Here is an 8,673-nt window from a genome sequence, read left to right as displayed (position 1 = left end):
ATTTTCTCGCTTTTGACAACAGGTTCTCATCATTGACCTTTGATCAAATGATTCATTGAGTGTTCGACTTCAAGACATTTAACCGCAGTTCATAGATTGTACTAGAGTCCCTTGAGAGCCATTTTCATTATTGGTGGTTTCTCTCATACCTATTAACAGTTTACATCATTGACCGGTAATCAGGCGGTTTCTACCATGTTTAACTTCAAAACATTTACTCACATGGTTAGATTCATACATCAAGAGATGGAGATCAAGACCCTAGATCTAATTTCATCCTTCCAGGTTGTGTGGAGTTATTAAATATTCATTATTGTAAATATAGATCCATTGATGCCTACGTCCATACTGTCTTCTATTGACATGGACCTTTAGATGTATTTCCACACTGATTCTTTGAGATACATGTACTCTTAGTATGGGAATGCCTCCCTCAGTGATGTTTATATGAAAGCATGATATAGTAGTCTTTGATTGTTTGTTTCGGGTCTTCAACCAATTGGTCTCTAATCCAAACATTTGACATGATAAAGCGCTTTATTCATCAAAAATATTTTGTCTTTGCACTTTAGGGGCAATCTGTTACACTAAATTTTGTCACCATGATAGCCAATTCAGATCTCTCACCATCTAATGAGTGTCTCAAGTGAATCCCCTATGAAGCTTGAAATAAAACAATACAAAGGACAAAAGGAATTTTGGGTTGCACTACTTAAAAACCATTTTTGAGCATTTGCGCACTTTTCTTAGCCATTACTTGCGCATGTGCAGTTTTTATCATTGTGGCCTGCACAATTCTATGCATTGTGTTCCACTATAAACAGTGTAATCTTGTTCATGCAAGTAAAAAAAAAAAATCAGAAGCTTTGATGGAGGAACTTTATCCAAATTAGAAACCTCGAACTACTACATATTTGCGCCTCATCCCTTGGTTCATGGAACTAATCTCCTCCTCAAGCATCATATCCCTTGAGAAGAGGAACTAGAAACTGCCTCCTCTTGCCTATAAATTGAGCACAAGACTAGAGGATGGGGGAGACTTGGATTTGTAAACTTATGTTGTTGATTTTTGGTTTGAAGAGCTTGTCATCAAGGGAAAGAACGAAAATCATTGGAAGGGGCTTTTGACATCAAGGCAACCAAGTTGTAAGCTTGTTCTCCTTTGAATTTAATACAAAGTAGTTGTTATTTCTTAATTGTGTCTATTTTGATGTTATTTGTGAGATTTATTGATCACCCACATGGTTTATAACTGATTATTGATCCAACTATATGTTGTATGTTAAGTTAGGGATTTAATTTACCTTTGAGTTTATATGTGAGATGATTTGATCCTTTTGAATGTTTTTGTCTATGCAAATCTCTTTTGGAGCATCATGGAGAAGTTGTGGAAAGTATTGGGAAACCCTATAGGGCATTGAGGAAAAGTTGGTTGTAAAAAGCATTGGGAAAGCCTCTAGGGAATTGAGGAAAAGTTGGTTGTAGAAAGCACTGAAAGGACTTCTACAAGCACATCGCTAATAAGTAAGTGATTCTTCACATACTACATGTTTTATGTTTTAATTATAAGCTAAAGAAAGGTAGCAATTTTTTTCATATTTGTTACTAGGTTTTGTTCGAAATCTAGGGAGATCCTTCTTGTCCACAAGAAGTGATTTGTCCACCTAACAAGAGCGTGTGTGTTTGGGGGGGTGAAATAGGAGAGATGGAGGGAGATATGGATAGAGATGAAGAGGGGGAGAGAGAAGAATATTTCTTGCAGTAGATGCATTGATTTCAATGTAGATGGTAATTTCTAATCCTATTTGATTGCTTGCACTATATGCATTGATTTTAGTGTAGATGTTGATTTATAATGATATATGATTGCTTGCACTAGATGCATTGATTTCAATGTAGATGATTTTTAATGCTATTTGATTAATTGCACTAAATGCATTGATTTCACTGTAGATGGTGATTTCTAATCCTATTTGATTGTTTGCACTAGATGCATTGATTTCAGTGTAGCTGGTGGTTTTTAATCCTATTTGATTGCTTGCACTATATGCATTGATTTCAATGTAGATGTTAGTTTCTAATCCTATTTGCTTACATGCACTAGATGCATTGATTTGAGTGTAGATGTTGATTTCTAATCATATTTGATTGTTTGCATTAGATGCATTGATTTTCACTGTAAATGTAGTTTTCTAATTTTATTTGATTGCTTATATTAGATGCATTGATTTTAGTGTAGATGTTGATTTCTGATTTGATGTAATTGGATGTATGATGGTAAATTAATTTGAAAGTATTGGATTAACTTTGTGCATTGATTTCAGTGTAAGAGCAACAAATTATGGACAATGTACATTAATTTTTGTGTTAATAGTAATTCAACCTATTAATATTGGAGAGCAAGAGACACAAGGTATGATGTTTACTACAATAGCTTGAGCTAAAGGTTTAAATGGTTAATGATTTCAACTGTCCTTTTCATATAATCGATATGAAAAAATAACAAAAGTAACAAGGGTGACAATAAGAATAATAGAAGAAAATATTTTGAGATTAATCGCAATGAAAACTCTTTGTAATCGCCTACATTATTATTATTCAAGAATGTAGGAGTCGTTATTTGTTGACGACTAAAGACTCAGTGGAGTCGTTATTTGTTGACGACTAAAGACCCAGTGGAGTTGTCATTTGTTAGTATGAAGCTTTCTAGCAAGTGTACCAAAAATCATTCACTTAAGCTACTAGTGATAAATAACCCTAACAACAAGGGTTAGTTGTCAATGTTCTTTAGATCTGCAGTAAAAAGTTAGAAATATCATCTGCAAAAACAAAGAGACAAATAACATTGAACAATATTAACGAAACTCAATGGAAATATAAGAAATTGAATTTTATTAAAAAGAGAATGTTTACACGTGGTCAGGAGAATATGCAGACTCAAATCTACAAAAACCCCTTTATTGGTAGTTTCTCTCGCACCTGTTAACAGTTTACTTCATTGACCGGTAATCAGGTGGTTTCTACCATGTTCAACTTCAAAACATTTACTCACATGGTTAAATTCATACATCAAGAGATGGAGATCAAGAACCTAGATCTAGTTTCATCCTTCCACGCTACGTGGAGTTATTAAATATTCATTATTGTAAATATAGATCCATTGATGCCTACGTCCATACTGTCTTCTATTGACATGGATCTTTAGATGTATTTCCACAATGATTCTTCGAGATACATGTACTCTTAGTATGGGAATGCCTACCCCAGTGATGATTATATGAAAGCATGATATGGTAGTCCTTGATTGTTTGTTTCAGGGCTTCAAACAATTGGTCTCTGATCCAAACATTTGACATGATAAAGCGCTTTAGTCATCAAAAATATTTTGTCTTTGCACTTTAGGGGCAATCTGTTACACTAAATTTTGTCACCATGACTGTCGATTCAAATCTCTCACCATCTAATGAGTGTCTCAAGTGAATCCCCTATGAAGCTTGAAGTAAAACAATACCAAGGACAAAAGGAATTTTGGGTTGCACTACTTAAAAACCATTTTTGAGCATTTGCGGAGTTCTCTTAGCCATTACCTGCGCATGTGCAGTGTTTATCATTATGGCCTACACAATTCTGTGCATTGTGTTCCACTATAAACAGTGCAATCTTGTTCATGCAAGTAAAAAAAAGATCTAGAAGCTTTGATGGAGGAACCTTATCCAAATTAGAAACCTCAAACCACTACATATTTGCGCCTCATCCCTTGGTTCATGGAACTAATCTCCTCCTCTTAAGCATCATAACGCTTGAGAAGAGGAACTAGACACTGCCTCCTCTTGCCTATAAATTGAGCACAAGACTAGAGGATGGGGGAGACTTGGATTTGTAAACTTTTGTTGATTTTGGGTTTGAAGAACTTGTCATCAAGGGAAAGAACGAAAATCATTGGAAGGAGCTTTTGACATCAAGACAACCAGGTTGTAAGCTTGTTCTCCTTTGAATTTAATACAAAGTAGTTGTTATTTCTTAATTGTGTCTATTTTGATGTTATTTGTGAGATTTATTGATCACTCACATGGTTTATCACTGATTATTGATCCAACTATATGTTGTATGTTAAGTTAGGGATTTAATTTACCTGTGATTTTATATGTGAGATGCTTTGATCCTTTTGAATGTTTTTGTCTATGCAGATCTCTTTTGGAGCATCATGGAGAAATTGTGGAAAGCATTGGGAAAGCCTATAGGGCATTGAGGAAAAGTTGATTGCGGAAAGCATTGGTAAAGCCTCTAGAGAATTGAGGAAAATTTTGTTGTAGAAAGCACTGAAAGGACTTCTACAAGCACATCGTGAATAAGTAAGTGATTCTTCACATACTACATGTTTCATGTTTTAATTATAAGCTAAGGAAAAGTAGCAATTCTTTTCATGTTTGTTACTAGGTTTTGTTGGAAATCTAGGGAGATCCTTCTTGTCCGCAAGAAGTGACTTGTCCGCCTAACAAGAGCGTGTGTGTTTATGGGGGGGTGAGATAGGAGAGATGGAGAGAGAAATGGATAGAGATGGAGGGGGGAGAAGGAAGAATATTTCTTGCAATAGATGCATTGATTTTAGTGTAGATGGTAGTTTCTAATCCTATTTCATTGCTTGCACTATATGCATTGATTTTAGTGTAGATGTTAATTTATAATGATATATGATTGCTTGCACTAAATGCATTGATTTCAATGTAAATGATTTTTAATGCTATTTGATTGATTGCACTAAATGCATTGATTTCATTGTAGATGGTAATTCCAAACAGGTGACCTGGGGAAAATCGTCATAACTTTCTTTCTAGGGATCGGATTGAAATTTCGCAAGGTACAAAAAGAGGACGGATTGTAGTTTTTTATATGTATTTTTCAGATCCAAAGGTCGAAACAGTGACTCGTGGCACGTCGTACAAGTTCGCTCTACTGAACTAATCTATAATCAAGTCACTGTTGGAGATTTCACATAACTCTTTCTTGAAGAATCCAATTTGGATCAGACTGGTGGCATTGGAAAGAGGATACAGAGGGCTACTACGAGTCACAATTTCAAAACTTAAAGATCTGAAAGTACAGAATTACTGTCGTTTCAAGATCGAGCTCCTAAAATCAAGAAAAAGCAAGATGAGGAAGTTTGATGGTAAGGATCCGGTAAATTGGATACTTCAGATGGAACAATATTTTGATCTACATGGTGTACCACTGTTACAAAAGGTATGTATTGCATCTTCATATTTAGAACCTAATCAATTTTTATGATATGAAGAGCTTTGTTCTCGTAAACGACTTATTACGTGGTCAATTTTCACGAAGGAAATGATAGCACATTATGAGGATACAAAGAGCAACACCTTCTTTAGAGCAACACCACAACAATTGGAAAGAGTAAAAGGGCTTTATGACATAGTGGAAAGAAAATTATGGAAACCAAGAAGCAAATTATGTTAGTCCTTTGATGATGTTGTCATTTTTCCTTGGTGAATTTTCTTGTCTCTAGAGGTTAGCTCTTTGCATAAGGATATTATGAAGTCCAATTATGGTATTAAAAAGTAACATAATGTTGAGTTATAACTTAAGTAAAGGCTATAAGCTCAAGAGGTAACCTAGCCAAAACTTGAAGATTGTGTGTTCACAAAAAGATCATAACATGAGCATGTGAAGAAGGATTGAGTTCACAACCAAGAGTTATGGGATTGACACAAGATTATAACTCAATGATTGCAAGAGTGATGACAAGATGAGCTTGTGCAAAGGGTGAAGCTCATCAACCAATTTATGGATATAAATATGGAATATGAGAATCAAAAAATATGTAACCCAACATTACAACAACATAGTAACCACAATGCACATTTATAGAAACAAGATTCCTATCATTATATGGATGCCATTCAATCACATTTAGGAATGCAAAGAATTGCAAACATGATTATGAGCTAAACAAGGAAATGGTTAGGCATTTGACCTTCCTTTTGATACAATGCTTCATAATATCCTTATGCAAAGAGCTAACCTCTATTATCTAAGAGAATTGATAATGAACATCACTAACTTGCAACAATCTTGAAATATCCCTTTTGCAAAGAAGCCATAAGGAAGTTGTGTCTAGTCTTCTAAATTTCCCTAGGACTTGTTATTGGATTCATCACCTTAATGCAACCCATTTTCATACATGAAATGGCTCACACATAGAAAAACATGTATTTGGAGATATGAACCTTGATAAGGAGAATGAGCATGACCTTATTCGCAAGGTTTATCCTTTGAACTCCTATTATGATTAAAAACATAATTTGCAAAATTGAGTATATTGTAACAAAAAGTGACTGTTGACAACATTTGTCCACATCATAATTTGCAATATTGAATATAGATATGGAACCAAAAAGTTTTATGGGAACAATTACACGAGTTGCTGAAGCAAATCTCGTATAAACAAGCTTAACTACTCTCTATTACCTATGAAAGGACCCAATAATATTCTAGCGTAAACACTTCAAAAACAAGTAATAGGTTACTTTGACTGTACTGATGGCTCGCAATTGTTAGCAGGCTGATCAACCTCCTCTAATAACAAGTACGCAAGCTACACTCCAAAATCCTTACTTTTAGCCCTAGGTGAACCCTAAACAAAAGTTCATTCTTTGTCAAGGCATTTTTCGAATTGAAAAGACTGGGTTAAGATTGACGGTGTCAAGTTTCAACAAATCAATGTAAAATTTGGAATGAAATCGTAAGTTATTAGCTATACAGACTTTTCCTGTGCGATAGTGAAAAAGCTTTACTGATCGTATACGGAGAGTTAGGTCTTCTTAAAATCAAACCTCTCAACTCCAGAAATAAACCTATACGACATGAGAAGTTAACCTTCCATAACCAAACCTACCAGCTTTGTCAACTTGCCTGAAAAGGAAAATCCTAAAATGAACTATCAAATAATGCTCTTGGAAGCTAAACAAAATGCTCCAAGAAGAAGATGTGGTGTTATAAAACACCATTGATTGTTTTCAGTTAATTAGAGGAAGCCGAGGAATAGAGAGTTTCTTTCATTTACTTGGACTTGGGAGACTTTGCCGCAGGAGTCTTCTCGGCTTTCTCGGCGACCTTCTTCGGGAGGAGTACCTGATGAATGTTCGGCAACACTCCACCGCTAGCGATGGTCACTTTGCCCAAAAGTTTCCCCAATTCGTCGTCATTTCTCACTGCCAGCTGAATGTGGCGGGGGATGATTCTGGTCTTCTTGTTGTCACGGGCAGCATTTCCGGCCAGTTCCAACACCTCGGCGGCAAGATATTCGAGGACGGCGGCAACGTAGACGGCTGCGCCGCCTCCAACCCGTTTGGCATAGCGCCCCTTCTTCAGATACCTAGCGATCCTACCCACCGGAAACTGCAGTCCGGCCTTTACAGTTCTGCTCACAGACTTCTTCCTGGAGCCTGCTCCTTTCCTCCCTCCCTTTCCGCTACCCTTTCCTGAGGTCTCCATTTTCTCAGTACCGCTATTTTCTCTCGTTTGCTCGCCACGAACGGCTGTTTGCTTCTCACAGAAAGCCAAAGAAACCACGAAGGCAATGAATGGTTCGAGTGTAGGAGCGTTTAAATAGTCGGAACTTGGAAGTATCAATATATTGGACGGTGTATATTTTGCATGAAGGTACGGCCACGATTAACCCTCGCTCCATCCTCGGCATGCCTCAGCGACCAATCGCAATGCTCGCTCATAAAGCCTCTAAATTAAAAAAAGTACCTCTCCAATTTCAGGGTGTGTTTTTCGAAGCACCTTTCACTCACATAAAAACGAAAGGAGAGATTTGATTGGTTCAATATAAAATTCCAAATTCCAATAAGAACCGTAGTTTTATTTGTGAGAACAAATTCATCACGATATTTTTGCTTTTGATTATTATGAAATAAGTTAGTTATCCCTCTCTTAAAATTGTTTTTGCTGGGTTAAAAAATTGTTTTTAAGATTCCGAGGTATTTTGAAGAATAGAAAAATTGTCTTGTTTGGTTTTTTTTGAATAACAGTGATGAGTCAACGCATTCATGGATAGTAGTCACTCATGGTTGTCCCCACTACATTTGACAACTAAGTTATGATAGGTTTTCTCATTGCTTAAAAAGAGGGTTAACTATTGTTAGTTTTTGGGCTTATTCTCAAAATGTTTACACTAGCATAGATCTATTTTAATTAAAAATTTAGCAAGTGTTAAGAGGGATCCACAGTTAAGATGGATCTATATTGATTTTATATATTGCATTTTTTATACATAAATGGATTCAAGTCTTGAAAATTCCCTAGGCATACTACACAACTTAAACTTGTAATTCCAACAATTTTTTACTAGATTTTAGACAAAATTAACTAAAAAGTATCTTTGTAAAAGGGTCAAAATGTAGAATAGTAAAACTACTTTGCAATATTTTACCCATACAAATGTTTTTTTAACTTATTTATGTAATATATACATAGTTTTTGAAGTTGGAGCATGAAGGAAGCCACTCGACATTCTTATGGATGTTGGCTAAGGTTTGAAACATTGGAGAATTGGCCAACCTACACACGGTAAGCTTGGTGTGGCACTGGGGTTTTTACTTTGTGCAGTGTTGCTTCTTAAAGGAGGTCATTGTTCTTTGTGGCAGTTTC

General features: G+C 35.7%; 1 pseudogene; it reads right to left on the bottom strand.

The window, feature by feature from the left end:
- Positions 1 to 6,530: 6,530 nt before the first annotated feature.
- LOC149230451 (histone H2A pseudogene) lies at positions 6,531 to 7,607 on the bottom strand (annotated as a pseudogene).
- Positions 7,608 to 8,673: the final 1,066 nt, after the last annotated feature.

This window comes from Pinus tabuliformis, chromosome J, assembly GCF_031772625.1.
Source record: "Pinus tabuliformis cultivar Carrire ecotype Pingquan chromosome J, CPIR1, whole genome shotgun sequence".
NCBI lineage: Eukaryota > Viridiplantae > Streptophyta > Pinopsida > Pinales > Pinaceae > Pinus > Pinus tabuliformis.
Note: the sequence above shows the minus strand (reverse complement) of the source record. Positions and strands in the feature narration are given on the sequence as shown.